General features: G+C 39.6%; 1 long non-coding RNA gene across 1 annotated transcript in view; it reads left to right on the forward strand.

Moving 5' to 3' along the window:
- Positions 1–282: 282 nt before the first annotated feature.
- Positions 283–15,838, forward strand: part of LOC122783830 — a 77,820-nt gene continuing 62,264 nt past the window's right edge. The window contains exons 1-2 of the long non-coding RNA XR_006362096.1: positions 283–520; positions 12,042–12,135. This is a non-coding gene — a long non-coding RNA (uncharacterized LOC122783830). The remainder of the gene's footprint in view (positions 521–12,041; positions 12,136–15,838) is intronic.

The following is a 15,838-nucleotide window of genomic DNA, read 5'->3' on the forward strand; positions in this document are numbered from 1 at the left end:
TGTATGTGCGTGAGTAAATGGTTGTTCATCTCTCTATGTTTGCCCTGCAATGGACTGTCCAGCGTGTACCACGCCTATGTCAGATGGGATTGGCACCAGCAGCCTTGCGACCCTCATGTGGAGGATGAAGTGGGGGACAATGAATGGATAAATGAATCAATATAACAAGAGTACCAATGAAATTAGTTCAACCACACAAGCCAGGTTTTCATTGGTGGGATTAATGAGTCAATTATTTCAAATACAGTGGAACCAACTTAGTTTTCACCAGATTTATTTGTATCTTATCGCCTTCAAATCATCTATGTTATGGTATTCTTTTTTTTGTTTTTGTATTTGTGTCCATTCCTCTGCAAAATGGTGACATCTGGTGGACTCCAAGCGTCATGAACAGGAAATGGGAAAACAGGAAGCAGGAAATAGAGTGATTGTTTGCCGGCCATGCAGCACCAACACATTCAACTAAACCAGAGGGCTCATCACTGAAGATATCTTTGTTAAACTCAAGAAAGCAGCGGCTGTAAGTTTGTTTATTATGTTGTTTATTAAGTGCAGCTTTTGTTTGTTGTTTGTATAGCATGCATTTAGGATCAGCATGTTGTTTTTGTGTCTCATTTGTGATTAATCATTTGATACAAGCGTGAACTGAGTTTCATTTAGTTCATTTTACATATATTTTACTTAAAGCATGTATGAAGATAAATAGATTTATTTCATGTTAAATACAGTGAGTTTGGGACTTTGGTTTTTGTCAAACTCGGTTTTATTATGGAAAATACATACAAAATCTACAAATAATGAAAAGAAAAGTCCACATTTAAAAGCAAAAGTCACTTACTGTGAAGCTCGATGAATAATACCAAAAGTATTGAAAGGATGTGAAGAAGAGCTAAGAGATTAAAAAGAAAAGCAGAACTATTTTGCCACAAAAAATTAACTCAAACTTAAATTTGCAGTTTGGGATTAAGGTCTCTGGTTTAGAGAGGCATAACATTTATTTGGCAGGATATTAGATGGTCTTAACGAGAGAGCATGAAACGGCTTGAATTATGCAAAGTGGATGCAAAGTGTCAGATGTTGCTCTACACTCTGTTAGGCAACACATCCAGTAATAGTGCGGCTGTGCCTTCACTCTCTGTGTCGCAGCTGCTCTGACTTAAGACCTGAGGTGGAGGTTGTGAGAAACAAAACAAAAGAAAAAAAAGAAGAAGAAATCACTGAACTAGAAATTGAAATAGAAATTGAAGAGGAGGAGGATGTGTGGGTTTCTGGCAAACATCAACAAATTAGTTCTCCTTGTGAGGCCTTTGAGATGTGACAGTTTGACAAGTGGAAACCTCTGGGGAGATGCTTCCCATAACACTGCAGGAAATGAAATATGGATTGTCAGGAGCTATCCATGAAGGACACCACTGGACAGACATGGAAAGCACTGTCACTGTTTGTCTGTGTGTGTGCGCGCGCGTGTGCACCTAGAGAAAGTAGTTGTACTACACAGCAGACGGTACCTTAAAGTCATATTTATTTTTTGTTTGATCAAAGATGTCATAATTTCACCCTGGCAGATGTCTTTAATTGTTTTAACAACCATTGGAGTACCGAATACGTCACTCCTCGACTGAGACTTCAACAGTTGGTGAGGAACGAATTAAGAACTAGGTTAAAATCAGGGCGGAGCATTTTAAATTTAAATTTCGGATGTGATGTCAGAGCTGCACGGCGTCGTAGCGGCTAGCACTGTGTTGCCTTGCAACAGAAAGACGGGTTCTCGACTCGGTCTGACCCAGAGTTTGCATGTTCTGTGTGTGTGTGTGTACTCCGGCTTCCTTCCACAGTTCAAAAACATGCAGGGATTAATTATTCAGGGTGTACCGAGGATTAAGTGGTAGACAGTGAGTGATTGATATAATACCAGAGCTTTATTCTTTAGCCACGGTAGCAATGTGATACATCTATGGCTGAGTATTTTCTAAAAACAACATGATACGATATGCACATACAGAGGCCAAGACACAATATGATTTATGATAGCTATCTTGATTGATAACCAAATACTAGCCGGTACGTTATTAAAGTGCCAGTGTGTAACTTCAGTTGAATCTACCCCCCAGGCTTAAACCACACATTTAAGCCTGGGGGGTGATCCTGTAGATCTTTCTGAAAGGACGACTTTCAAGGTTTGTTTCAGTATCTTGCTACCCCACCTGTGTTTTAAGGAAGTGTAGCTGTTGTGATTCTGTCTTCCCTCAATCGCATCACGAGAAACAAAACAGTGTTGTACTGAGAAATCCAGAGACAGTAGTGTGCAGCTAAGCATTGTGTAAAATCTACAGACTTTCATATCATCTGAAAAGTTGCGCACAACAGTTTTAAACATCATCGTCATTAGCCATCATGTTACAGTTGACCTCTGCTGCCACTTACTGGCTTTATTCAGCACTGCATCAACTACCGTCACAGCATTTGCTGCTGTGTCGATTCAGTACCACCTGAATCAATAGATTAAGTGTATCTCATGATATTCTGCCATATAGATTTTTCTTTTTCTAGATTTTTTCAACACAAGACAAAATCAACTATTGTAAAGATTCTCATTGCTCTCTCATTTGTAGACATCAGTCACTCATAGCTTCAAAATGTTATTTCAGTGTTGTGGCTGATCGTCCTTTGTTTATAACCATGGCCTTTTTGATATGATGATTTTAGTGTGAAATCTTAGTCATGGGATTTTAGTGGTGTTGGTTGTTAGCTTCATGGCTTGACTTCGTTAGAAATGCACTGATTTGTTTACTTTCTTTTGCATTTCTAGCTCTGTAATTATTGCAAAATAAGCTTCTCTAGTGGGCAACATACCCTGGGATCCTGGGACAGAGTTCTTTTATTGTCGATGAAAGTGGCGATGATGTGATTCAAAGGAGGTAGCTAAGCAAGGTTGTTGCTGACGTTACCTCATTGGTTTGTCTGTCTTTCCTTTGCCTTACTTGGGTTTTGGCCACAGCACTGGCGTCACATTTGTTGTTGATGTGGATTGAAAAAAAAAGAGCTCCTTTTTTGCAAAGTCAGCATTTTAGTTTGTGATTTGTACTAATTATCTGATCTATATATCTCTGCTTGCTTCTGTCCCCCTTGTGTATTCACTGTCCCTGATTAATGAAACAACTTTTGGAGCACATCTGATCAAGCTGATTTTGAGTTATAAGAATGCCTTTGGCTGAAGTTGCACTGCACAAAACTTATTTTAGTCATTACAGTTTAATGGAATGTGTCAGCTGCAGTGCAGATATGTAAGCTACCAAGATGATTAATATAACTGGCCTTGATAAACTTGTTAAAGGTCCAGTGTAAAAATTAGCGATGTCTAAATGAGAGACTACAGATTATAATAAAGGAGGACTTCACTCACTCCTGCCAGGGAACAACACTTTCCTTCAAATACCAAAAATGAGTTGCTATTCTTCTTTGTTTGAGTAGTAAGTGTAACAAGTCTTATTTCAACATAAACATAAATGAACAAATAACTAACTGAGACAGAAGTGTATGTTTCTATGGGAGCCCAGGGTGCAAAGTACTGAGACAACACAAAATGCAGTTTAAATAGTGTTGTATTGATCAAGTAAATTAGCAACCATGAACAAACACAAAGCAATCGAATATAAAAAAATAGGCCTTTAATATAAACTTTTCCAGTTTCAAATATTGCTTTTGTTTCCAGTTTCTTTAGTTGTAGTTATTTTCCAGTCCTTGCCAGATCAATTGTTTATTTCCTTATTTTCCTTTTTTTTTTAGTTCCTATGTTCAAGAGAGTTCAAAGATCCTACCACAATCTGTGGATGACATGGTCCTTTTTCCTTGGCGTTAGCTTGCCATCATAATGCTCCTTTAAAAAAAAACCCGACCTATAATGGGTCACAAGGTATAATTAATCATCAGCCCTTTAAATTAAATCTGTTCACTTATTATTGTAATGAATGTAATCAATTCACTCAGTTGATCACTAAATCAATCATTCAAATCACATCAAATTGAGTTAACCAATCCATCAATAAATCCAACAATTAATTAATTAATTAATTAAAGTCTAAATAAACACTGTAAACATTGTTGCATTTGTAAAAAAAACTTAATTCCATTTAAACAAACTAATGCCACAGAAAATGCTAAAAAACAGAAAGCTAATTGGCTAACATAAAATGCTAAGATGCTAACAAAACAAAAGCTAACGGGCTAACATACACATGCTAACATGCTAATAAACAAAAGCTAATGGGCTAACATACAAATGCTAACAAACAAAAAGCTAATGGTCTGACATATAAATGCTAATGGGATAACGTATGAATGCTAACATGCTAACAAACACAAAGCTAATGGGTTAACATACAAATGCTAACATACAAAAACTAATGGGCTGACATGTAAATTCTAACATGCTAACAAACAAAAAGCTAATGGGCTAACATACACATGCTGCCATGATAGAGACGGGACTTAAACTCAACCCTTAAGCTTCTGCTTTAAAATCCTGTCTGGTTTGTTTGTTCAGGCTGCTATAGAAACACGACAGCCTCCATAAGGCAAGTCCCTCACCTCAAGTATAAACGGAGTGTTTAAATGCCAAGGTCAGACTTCACAATCATTTGGTCTGTTAAGAAGGTCCCTATGTGCCACATTACATGAGCACAGAGCCATACAATTGTGTTGTGGCATGACAGACTACACAGCGGTACCTGACCCAACTAATCATCCCAACCAAGAGGGGCTGGATCATGGGGCGGATCTAGTCGACACCCGTAGAGATAATTGTAAACCATCAATGGCTGTGTATGATATTTGCTGTGCTGGGTTGCGAGTAGAGGACAGGTTGGAGCGGCACTCCTTTAACATTGACATTGACACTGACATTTGAGGTAACTTCATCACTCCACCTTTGCTTTGAAACTTTGTATGTTCACGCTCATTACTTTTGCACATGCTCTCGTTAGCCAGTGACACTGACGTGACGGGACATGATGTAGACGGCAGAACAAAAATCAAACGGGCCAGACTGTCTGTCGTATGAGGCCACAAGGAATCCCAGATACATCCTTGATTGTTGAATTTCATCCCGGAACCCTACGTTTGCCAGATCAGGCTATAATCATGCTTAAAACACGTAGTTTGACCTTGGAATTAGGATATTTAAAAAACAAATTATTTCTGTTTTAAAGTCATTATGAACATATGCAAACATACATTGGAGTAGTATATTAAATGTCTGCCAATAAATGCTCCAAAAGGACCTTAGACCCTTAGAATTTTTGACTTATTTCATATTACAAACGACAACAAGGTTCTTGAATGTTATATGTTGTCTTAGCACAAGCAGAAGTTAAAACAATTTAACACGTTATACATAATTATCTCTGCTGTACAGTACACTCATTTATAATCGTATTATTATGCATTTTTATAGATTAATTTTACATGTTATATTTAGTGCTGTAGATGCATGAATAACTTATTTTAAAATGGCCCTCGTCTGTTCAAAAACTAAATCTGTAAGAGTACAAATCAATCTTTTAAAAAAACAACTTTTATGGTCATATTTTCTTTGATTGTTGAAAGGTGTTGCAGTTGAGTAGTCGCCACCATCTGTCATGACACCGACACTATAATTCTGGTTAAAGTGGGCCACCACTCTAGTTTCAATCAGCACGCTCTGCATGAAGGTGAGAGGGTGAAAAGGACCTCGCTCTTAGTCATAATCCTGAATGACTGTCAGCGAGCGGCAATCCAGCTCCCACTCATCACTGAAGTGATACGACTGGGACGCTGTGGTCCTTCTCGCAGCGCGGAGGATGAATCATACGTTTAGCACTTTTAATATTGTGTACTTTACTTTAAATCCAGGAGTGAGAATGTCAGACTGAGCATCACTCTGTTAAAATCATGCATCATTCAGACACGGCCGTGACACCAGAGTTGGTTCCCTGCAAAACGTTACATAAATCTCAGTTTTCTTCCCATAACTTAGAGCGAACTTTTTTGCACTTGTACAAGTTAGGCCGCAGGATCATATGTTTACTTGCATGTGTAAACGCACTGAAGTGAAGCGAATGTCATCTGATTTGCGTTGTCTCAGAATGAGTGACAGGAAATGACTTTCTATTTGCGTGTTTACATGAACGTTGATCTCTTATCTCATGATATAAACGAAGCTTTACAGTTGGCGAACGCACCATTGTCGCCTACTTCAAGGCTTTCAATTTTAACGTTCTAACTAAAGCAACAGTCTTCATGGTACTATATCTTTTATACAATTATTGAGCAACTGAAACAGTATAACCACCACGACTATAAAACGTGGTAGTCCGAATTTAGAAGTAATCTGACACAATATATATGTTGCCAAACCTATTTCACCTGTCAGTAAAGGAGTGTTTAAGTCTATAATACTTGAGATTTTAGTCTGGGTTGATGAAAATGTGTGATTGACAGTTTAAGTATTACATAACTCAGAATTCCGGGCGTAGCAAACACGCGGAGAAACGTCTTTGTCAGAAACACGAGGGAAGTGTAGCTGATTGATTGTTTCCACATCCACGCGTCCGCTCTGGTCTGTGTGACATGGATGTCGTCATTCGCCCAATGCGGCAAATTCTGGAAATTTCTGACTGTGTCGACGACAGATGCACGAGATCAGACAACATATTGGATTGTAACAGAATGTGGGATCGGGTCCCAACGCGTGACATGCCAGACTGATGTAAACTCTCATTTTAGTATGAATGGAAACGCATGTGTGACCGGAATGTGACCTGAATACAAAACTCCCTGCAGAATCAGAATGGAGCAGAGTTATATTGATGTGTATATATATCTATGTTGCAACAGAAACCAACTTGTTTTTCCCCTCTCTTTTATTGCTTGATTTTGAAAACATTCGATTTCACCAGCTTGTATCTCCCTTTTTTTGCTTGTATATTGGAGCAAAATGTCACGACTCACCTCAATGCTCTCTGCTTGTCAGAGAATTACTGGCCCACTGTAGTGAATGTCGCACTGCTCCTCTCTGCATCAGTGGACAACATCTGGCTCACTGACCTCTAAGACAGGACTCGGCGGACTTTCAACAACTCCCTCTCCGGCTGTGTGTGTGTGTGTGTGTGTGTGAGTCTGCCTGCTTCCACACATTAAAAGTCTACCTCTTGTCTTGCACGTACTCAGCCACCTGGTAAAACACCTGACATGAGAACTGACGTATGCACACCCTCCCCACTGCCTTCAGGCCTGAGTGTCCCAGCCTCCAGAAGCTGCACATGAAAGAGAATATTAACTCGGTGTAAATTAGCATTTCTCCTCTATCAGCTCCCTGCATTTCCCCCGACCTTACCTACGTGAATCTCCCTTCAGTCTCACTTATTGAGTGTGTCGTGAAGGCGTGGCACTGGAGGATGAATCGGAGGCAGGAATGTGCATGAGGAATGTAGAATCCTGTGCAGCAGTTAGTGAGATAAGTGGCATTTGTGTTTCCTCCCGTGGCTAATTATGCTATTTATACCGCGGCTGTAGAGGAGACGCTCCGAGCTGGTACACCAAGATTAGTATTCTCACTAACATTGTTTATCCTCTTGGAAATGATAACAGCGCACACCTCTTGCTTTAGGCAGTGATATCTGTGTTTGTGTCAGCGTGTACATTTGTGTGGATGTGCGTTCATTTGTCTTTTTGACATTTTTCTCATATAAACAATTAAATAATATCCGCCAGATAACACAGTTTCACTGTAACCTTTGTATTCAGTATGAGCAGCTGACAACACTGTGTACAGCACATGCTCTTTTCTTTCTTTTTCTTCTCTTTTTGCCCCCTACGTCCGTCCATCCTTCGTCTACCACGTTATCCTCACTGTCGTAAAAAGTCACAGCTGATCCTTACCCTGTCCTGGACATTAGTTTTCAACAGAGATGTCGAACACAAGCCATGAAGCCATCGTTTTTCAATTTCCGACATTCGAAATAAGCCAGCCCGATGTTTACTCAGTCGTTTCCTCTTCCTCGCTTCCCTAGACAGTGGTTTTCTCTGCTTCCATTTGCACGGAGACTGTCTTTGAGCTGGTTGTATAGTCGGTACTTGCGTAGGCTCCTGAGACCTGAGACTTTGCAAGACGTCCTGATTCTGAGGACTCCAGGTCGGCGACCCAGGTCTTCAAGGCTGTTTTTTTTTGCTAACAGACCGTACAGGGAGTACAGACAGCCCCCAATCTCCCCGGAACAAACCATTTCTGCTTTAACTTCACGAGCAAACAAACATTTTGAAATGATTATCAGTTCAAAAATGATACGGTACATTTTTTTAACATCTACCTTTTCCATTCCTTTACTGACAACATTCATAGGTCTCAGAGAATCAAATAGTTTTTAATACTAGTCGGTGCTGCTTATTCGTCGTTCCGCTTGTTGACATTGGAGGAGCCTGCTTTTCAGATGTTTCCAGTAATACAGTGCTACATGATGACTCACCATCGTGGCCTCCTGAGTCGTCTGACTGTGTCTTTGTGTTTGTGAAACATGTATCTAGCATGTCTTCTCAAACTCCTTCAGATTTTTCAAGGCAGGAATTTCTTGTCTACAGTTTCATTGCTTGGCCTCTCTATTATATTCCACCAGGGCGAGACTTCAGTGGTTGCAAAATGAACTTGGTTTAAATGGAAGTCTGCTAGAAAATGAGCTTGGCCTTATTGTTAGTTTCAAGTCTCCTTCTTTAGCACTTGACAGGTGGTATCATCCAATTGGTGCCTAACCTTTGGACTTCTGGTTGCAATTGGTCAACATGGCACCGGCCAAATTGCACGCTCTGGATGCTTAAAAATAGGAGTGTTTTGCAATTTTCCAAAAAACGGAAATAAGGCAGTATTTTCAAATCTGTGGAATTACAATCCTGCTTTTAATGTGAATCGAGTTTTTGCACATCCTGTCGTGTTGTTGCCGTCTGTTGTGCATAGTCTATTATGGATTTTAAAGGTTCAGTCTGTTAGAGCTAGGACGGCTTTTTTACTACCCGTAAGTATGTTGGTATAAGTGTATAATCACTTTCAAATCAAATGTGTTTGTTTTACATTGCCTTAGAACAAGCCTTTTATATTTACTTTACGACACAGAGCGCCATCTTGCGCCGACATGTTTCTATGCAGCCCCAAACTGATGTGTGCTTCTCCTTTTTTGAAGGAGAAGCTACAATGCACAGAAGAAAGGGCTGATAGAGCGGAAGTCTAGGGAGAGTTTTGAAAGAGTTTTTATCCTTTCTGGTATACGAAGGTTACCATTGTTCCCTGATACACTTGGGAAAGGGAGGTGCTTTTTACAATATGTCGTCTCACCATTAGATGTCACTAATTATTCCACACTGGGCCTTTTTTTAAGGTGGTTCTCATAAAGGACTAACGTAATCATAGCAGAGCCGCAGGCGTCCACACTGTTGCAGTGTCCTTGACTGAACAGTATATTTTCATGTCTATTATCGATCAGAGCGGGGTCAGTGTTTTGGGTCGTGCTCTGCGGTATGGATAATGTGGTTTATTCACAGGTGGATGTCAGAGTTCCTTTTGAACAGAGCCCGCCAAGATCATTTATCCTTATTACTTCTAATAAAGTGGCAATAAATGCCACACTCACCTCACCGTGCAGACATGTGTCGCACTTCTTTAACCACGAGCCGAAGGACAAAGCCAAGGTGAGAGAAACTGCCGAGCTCAGAGCTGATAATTCTGCGTATGTTTGTCACCGCGAGTGACCCTTCTTACATTATAAAGATAGTATGGCAGCTTTAATGTCATGGAGCAAGTTGCTGGAGAATAGCTGTATAAACAATATGGAGTGTGATAAAACTGCCCTCGGGCGTTTCAGAATATAATAATGCTCCATCTACTGTACGTCATATCTTATACATATCTACTCACTGCATACTCTGCTAGATGTCTGCCGCAGTGTCCCTCCATTCATCACAGGGATGAACAGGAGAATTCATATTCAGTGGGTTTTTTTTCACCCCTTTTTCACGCACTATGCTAAAAAGCAGTCGAAGCAATCTGACAACTGGCACAGATAAAGTGAACCATATTATAACACTGTAAAATTTTGAACTGATCTCCTCAAATTGTATATATACTGCAATGGTTGCAGGGAAAACAAGATGCATCTTTATGGACAGGCATTCCTAAAGCAAACTGTTCCATTATTTATAATTCAGTCAATATGCAGGGTCAGTGAAAATGAAGCCAAGGTATCTCTCTCCCCGATGGGCCATCTGAAACACTTTCTCAGGTCTGACACGGTGTATATTCTAATCATCACTGTGGTGCAGAGTTTTACGCAATGAGTGTGAGGAGCTAGGGACAGATTTACATACTGTTACTGTTACTCTTGTATTGAGTTTCATCTGATGCAATGAAAAATATCCACGCTTTCTTCGAAGCCAGGAGTCTCCAGGCAATCGTAGATGTCGCGGAATGAATGGGTTCTGTGGGGTTTAACAAAGGTAATCTGTGGTCAAGCATAGTGTGCTGTTCTGAGTTTGACTTGAGTGAATAACTTGTTTTTCTAAAGCCCAGTTTTCACCCAGTGGTCCATACATTGTGCAATTGTTGGTGTTTCTAAGTTGTGAAGGGTAGTGAAATAGCTGATCCCTACTGTCACACATAGGGATCCACAGTGTGGTGTGGAATAGTACACCCTGATCTGACTTGTGGGGGTGTGTGGGCCTGATGTGTAAATTATGTAGCTATTGACACATCTGCATCACCTACATGGTGTCATACCAGCACCACAAAGTGTAGCTCACCAGTAAATTCCATGAAAAAGAAGGTGACGCAGTGAAAAAGGGGCAACGATGGCAGACGTCCAGCTCTCCAAGTTTGTAATGTGGCTGTTTGTCATAAGAAGAACACGAGATTTGTTTGAGAAAAGAAAAACACAACTGTTTCCTTCTACTGTTGAACAGTCGATAAAGTGTGATAAGGAGCTGGACCACTGGGCTTGGTACCTCAACGAAGGGGTGCCAAATAACTGTTGGTACGGATTGATTATTATACCTTTGTGGAAACACAAATAATTGTGTGACGTTCCAAACGGAACTAAACCGCCGCTTGGTGAGAATGCTGCATTTTTGGCACTCTAATGTTGAGGAATCCCATTCAATGGTCCAGAAGTTTAAAAGGTGGACCTACACCAACTGCAGCCCATTGATCGATCAACAGAAAAATCATCACTTTCGGACACAAAAAAAAAAACATCCAATGAATCATTTTTGAGATGTACTGTGCATTACAGCAGATGGAGGATTCAAGGCTCTTTGTGTGTCAGAACACATCAGTGTTTACCATGTCCCATTCTTCTCTTTTCAATGCATTGGCGGGCTACACTCTTGCCCTGGTATATCCGTCTATTTACATTGCTGACTCAGCGGTTGCCATGTGGCTTATACATCCCCACAGTGAAAACTTAAGCCAGATCAGGATTTACAGTTCCGAGCCATACCATGCTGAGCTGTACTGCCCTGGTACCACTTGGAGGAAACGCAGTGTAAGATTGAACCCATCCATCAAGTGTCAGAATGAAAAACTTCTCTTTGAGTTCAGTTTGAGCAAAGGGTTGAGAAACATGCTAAAATGAAGCATCGCTCGACTATATATCATATACTATATGTATGTATGTATGTATGTATATAAATAAATATGTATGTATGTATATGTTTATGTATGTATATGTATATATGTGTATGTATATATATATGTGTATATGTATGTATGTATGTATATATATGTATGTGTATATGTACTGTATATGTATATATATATGTGTATGTGTATATATATGTATATATATATATATATGTGTGTATGTGTATATGTATATATATATGTGTATGTGTATGTGTATATGTATATGTATATATGTATATGTATATATATATATATGTAAATGTATATATATATGTATATATATATGTATATATATATGTATATGTTATATTACTGACTATGTTTACTTTCTATTTGGACACAGACTGCATCAATTACAGCACAGCTCTGTGTGAAGGAAAGAGACGAGGGAGAAGACGAGGAGACAAGGAAAAGGAGACGATGCAGATGAAAGACAGGTATGGGATGTTTGAGTTCTCCCTCAAACAGGGGGCCGATGATTTTAGGCCCCTCTGTATTTAGCGTGGATCATTCATAATTTAACCTGAAAGTCTTCCACGACTGCTTGACGGATCATTTATGCCGCTTCTCACTGACCTCGCAAACGCTGCAATTTTCCAAACTGTGTCCACCAAATATCCAAATGTGCTGTTATATGTAGATCAATAGAAGGAATGGAATTGAAATTCTTGACATGGTTAGGTGATCACTGCGTGTATTTCTGTTTAAATGTGATGGAGACATTTGAGGATAATCTGTCCAATAGCTCAGAAGACAAAAAAACAATATTTCCTGAAGCTGTGCTGCCAATGTGGCAAAACGTCTGTCTTTCTCGCAAAGTTTTTAATCTTCTGTACCAGTTTACTGTACCAGTGACTATAAGGCCTGTCCACGATTATTTGATGGTTCTTGATATTTTACAGAAATGCACTTTGAAATGAGGTTCGCTGCAAACTTGTGGTCACATTTTCTTCCATCTTAACCCATGTGCTCCGTTCGGTGCCATGCAACAAAAAGTGGGTCAGAGTGGCTTTAGAGCACATGAGCACACTTAAGTAACTTAAGTGTAGGAAACACATTAACATACTCTTCACATTATTCCTTAACTAGAGACCTGTGACATGCGATCCACTGCATGCAAATGTACATGGGACGTTGTACGTGGTGGGAATGGATTATATATAATCTGCATGACGCAAACAGATCACACGTACGAGTAACGATAATCAGACGAGATTATATTTGAGAAGAATGTGGGATTAGATTGGTGTTTTTTTTTTTAAGATTGTTGTTGAAATTTTTACTTACAAAAAAACATTTGTGTAAACATTTCTGAGACACTGCGTTGTGGAAGGGAAAATAAGAGTTTGTGTGAAGATGGACGGTTCAAATGACATCATTGCCCCTTAAAGTATAATAGTAGAATTAAAAATGCCATCACAGTCTATTTTTATCTGATGGTAATGACACATAGTTTATCTAATAGTATTTCATTTTCAAAAACAACCCCACAATAACCTTTACAGGGCTTAAAGTTTCCAGGCACAGAAGAGGAGGAGGCCACTAAAACACAGCAGATTGTCTTAGACAATCGCAATTAAACATGTGAGCAAATTATATACAATTAAGATTAAACTGAACCTTCTGTAGCCTGCCATGAATGAACTCGAACCTTCCTCCTGCTCGCTTCAGCGCAATCAAACGCATCATGGGAGAGTGAGCGAGAGAGAGAGAGAGAGAGAGAGAGACAGCTGCAGATTGTCATTAGGTTCTGTGTTTTTGTCTCGGACAGACCCAATAGCAAGAGACACTGAATGTGGTGTTCTGGTCGGAGATAAAGCCCAAATGCTTAAAGGGGTAGTTCCCTCCATGATGCTCTAGACAGATCTAGTACAGGTCAGTGCATGGCGCTGTAATAGGTGGTCTATAGGTGGTTATTAACGGTTTTGTGTGTGATTTATTTGACGTCACGGTAGATCGCTCTCAGTGTTCGATCTGTCGAAAATGACGCACAGCCTTCAGATTTTCCCATCATGGCAGAACAAAATCTGTCAATGACGGACATTTCTCCGATAATGCGACCTCGGGTCAAGTGTGATTTTGTTCATGACCAATAAATAAGTCGCTGTCATGCCGCAAAAGATCGCAACGTCAGCTGCTTCACAATTATCGAGCTAATTTGGTCGAAGAATGGATTTGTTTTAGGTTCCGCCATTTTAGTTTTTGAGCTGCAGCTAATGATTGATTCCTTGATTAATCAGTGAATCCCGACTGAATATGCAAAATTCATTGAAACTGTTTTAAAGATTTGAGCTATGTATTTGAAAGAGCTGCATCAGTGTTTCACATACAGGGTTCAATGTTTGATTTTGAAATGATCCCCAAGCACTCTATTAATGTAATCTGATGAATTAATGTAATGGATTACGCTGCTCCACACGTCGTAATTAATGACATTACTTTGTGTTACCTAAGTACTTTTCAAAGTAATCTGACTCAAACCCTGCAGTGTCATAGGAAAGTGGATAATGGATTTGGCGACGGCTCCCTGTGATAAAAGGCAACACAGCTGAGTCATGCTTCTTATCAGCTCTTTGTGTTCAGTGTGCAGGACACATCGTCCCACCGCACTGACACAAACCCATTGTCTCTTCCCCCTCCTCTGAAAATGATTTCACTATGATTTACAGTTCCACAGATACGGCATGGTCCACTGAGCTGCTTTTCTAAACAAAGTCCCAAGTCCTGCTGCAAATGAATCAGAGCGGCGTTTTCATTCCCCTTCTCTGTTCTTCCCCTGCTTTTCTGTTCCAATGTTATGGATGAGTTACGATCAGAAATGCCTTTTAAAAAGGAAAACATTACAAGGCCTGGCTCAGGCAAGCTGGAATTATAGTAAATTGTTCGTAAAATTAAACTGTAACAATACAGCAAACGCAATTTAATTTTGTGTTAGGACCGAAAATTGTGTCTCCCCAACAAGCGCTGGTTTGTTTCTGTGTTGTTTGGGCTTGTTTCAGGTTCTAAGCACAATTTAATCAACCACTGCAGGTGCATAAAACAGAGGCGAGGGTGCTTTGCGAGACAACAGCAAAAACAAATTGGATTTTCCATTCGCTTCTACAATTAAACAGTTGAGCTGCCGATGAACACTTTTCAATTTCCTACTCTCCCTGGGCTGCAGCTGCTCTCTATCCCTCACTCTGTCTTCCCCTCTCTGTTACTGTCCCTCTGTTTGTCCGTCAATAAACACATATCGATTATTTTTCACTAAAAGCATCCATCAGAAATCGTCAAATCTAATGCACAAACATGGCAGGCGCCTGTGCGCGCTCGTGAATTGTATTTCCATAAACTCCCGTCGTGTTACTCTTGGTTCAAATCCAATCTTTTCAGTATCACCACTGGCTCTGCATGGCTGATTAGAGTGACGGAGGGAAAGTTTGCTGCGTCTATTCCTCACGAATTGACGGGAGTGATGAAAATCCATTTTGTTGCTCCCGCACACGATATGAAAAAGCAGATGTTGTGTGTCGTATGTTGGCCGATTTACAATCCTATGGGAAGTGCTGCTGTGTGATTCTGCTTTGGCAAGTGTAACCCATTGAAATAGTTTTCTGTCAGTTACTTTTCTCACTCTAAATTTCTGATTATGTCATTTTTCGATATCTTTTCAAATTCAAAAATGCTTTGGTCAACAACTGATAGGACGGTTTAATAACTGCGCTGTGAGTCAAAGCGTTGTTGACGAACGTATACATCAGATAATTCTCTCAATAAATGAACAAAGATGCAACCGTTTTATTAATATTGATGATAAATAAATAATGTAATACATATAGTTATACACACACAGACAGTATAGCCCTTTTTATTGCTTTATATATGTGATATTGATATACACAAGTAACTAACAGGCATATTTTTAATTAAAACACATTTCCCAAAATAACAGCCACTACTAAATAGGACTGCACAATGAATAGCAAAATAATAAAATCTGTGTGCAATATTGAAATTGAATTACACATATTGAAGTTATATAACAGCACTATGATGAAGTCCTCAGTTCTTCGGGAAGTCACTGGCCCGGAAAATCTCATTCATTAGATGAAAAAGTTTGCCTGAAAATGCCGATTATGAATCATATCATAATCACAG

This window comes from Solea senegalensis, linkage group LG17 (assembly GCF_019176455.1).
Source record: "Solea senegalensis isolate Sse05_10M linkage group LG17, IFAPA_SoseM_1, whole genome shotgun sequence".
NCBI lineage: Eukaryota > Metazoa > Chordata > Actinopteri > Pleuronectiformes > Soleidae > Solea > Solea senegalensis.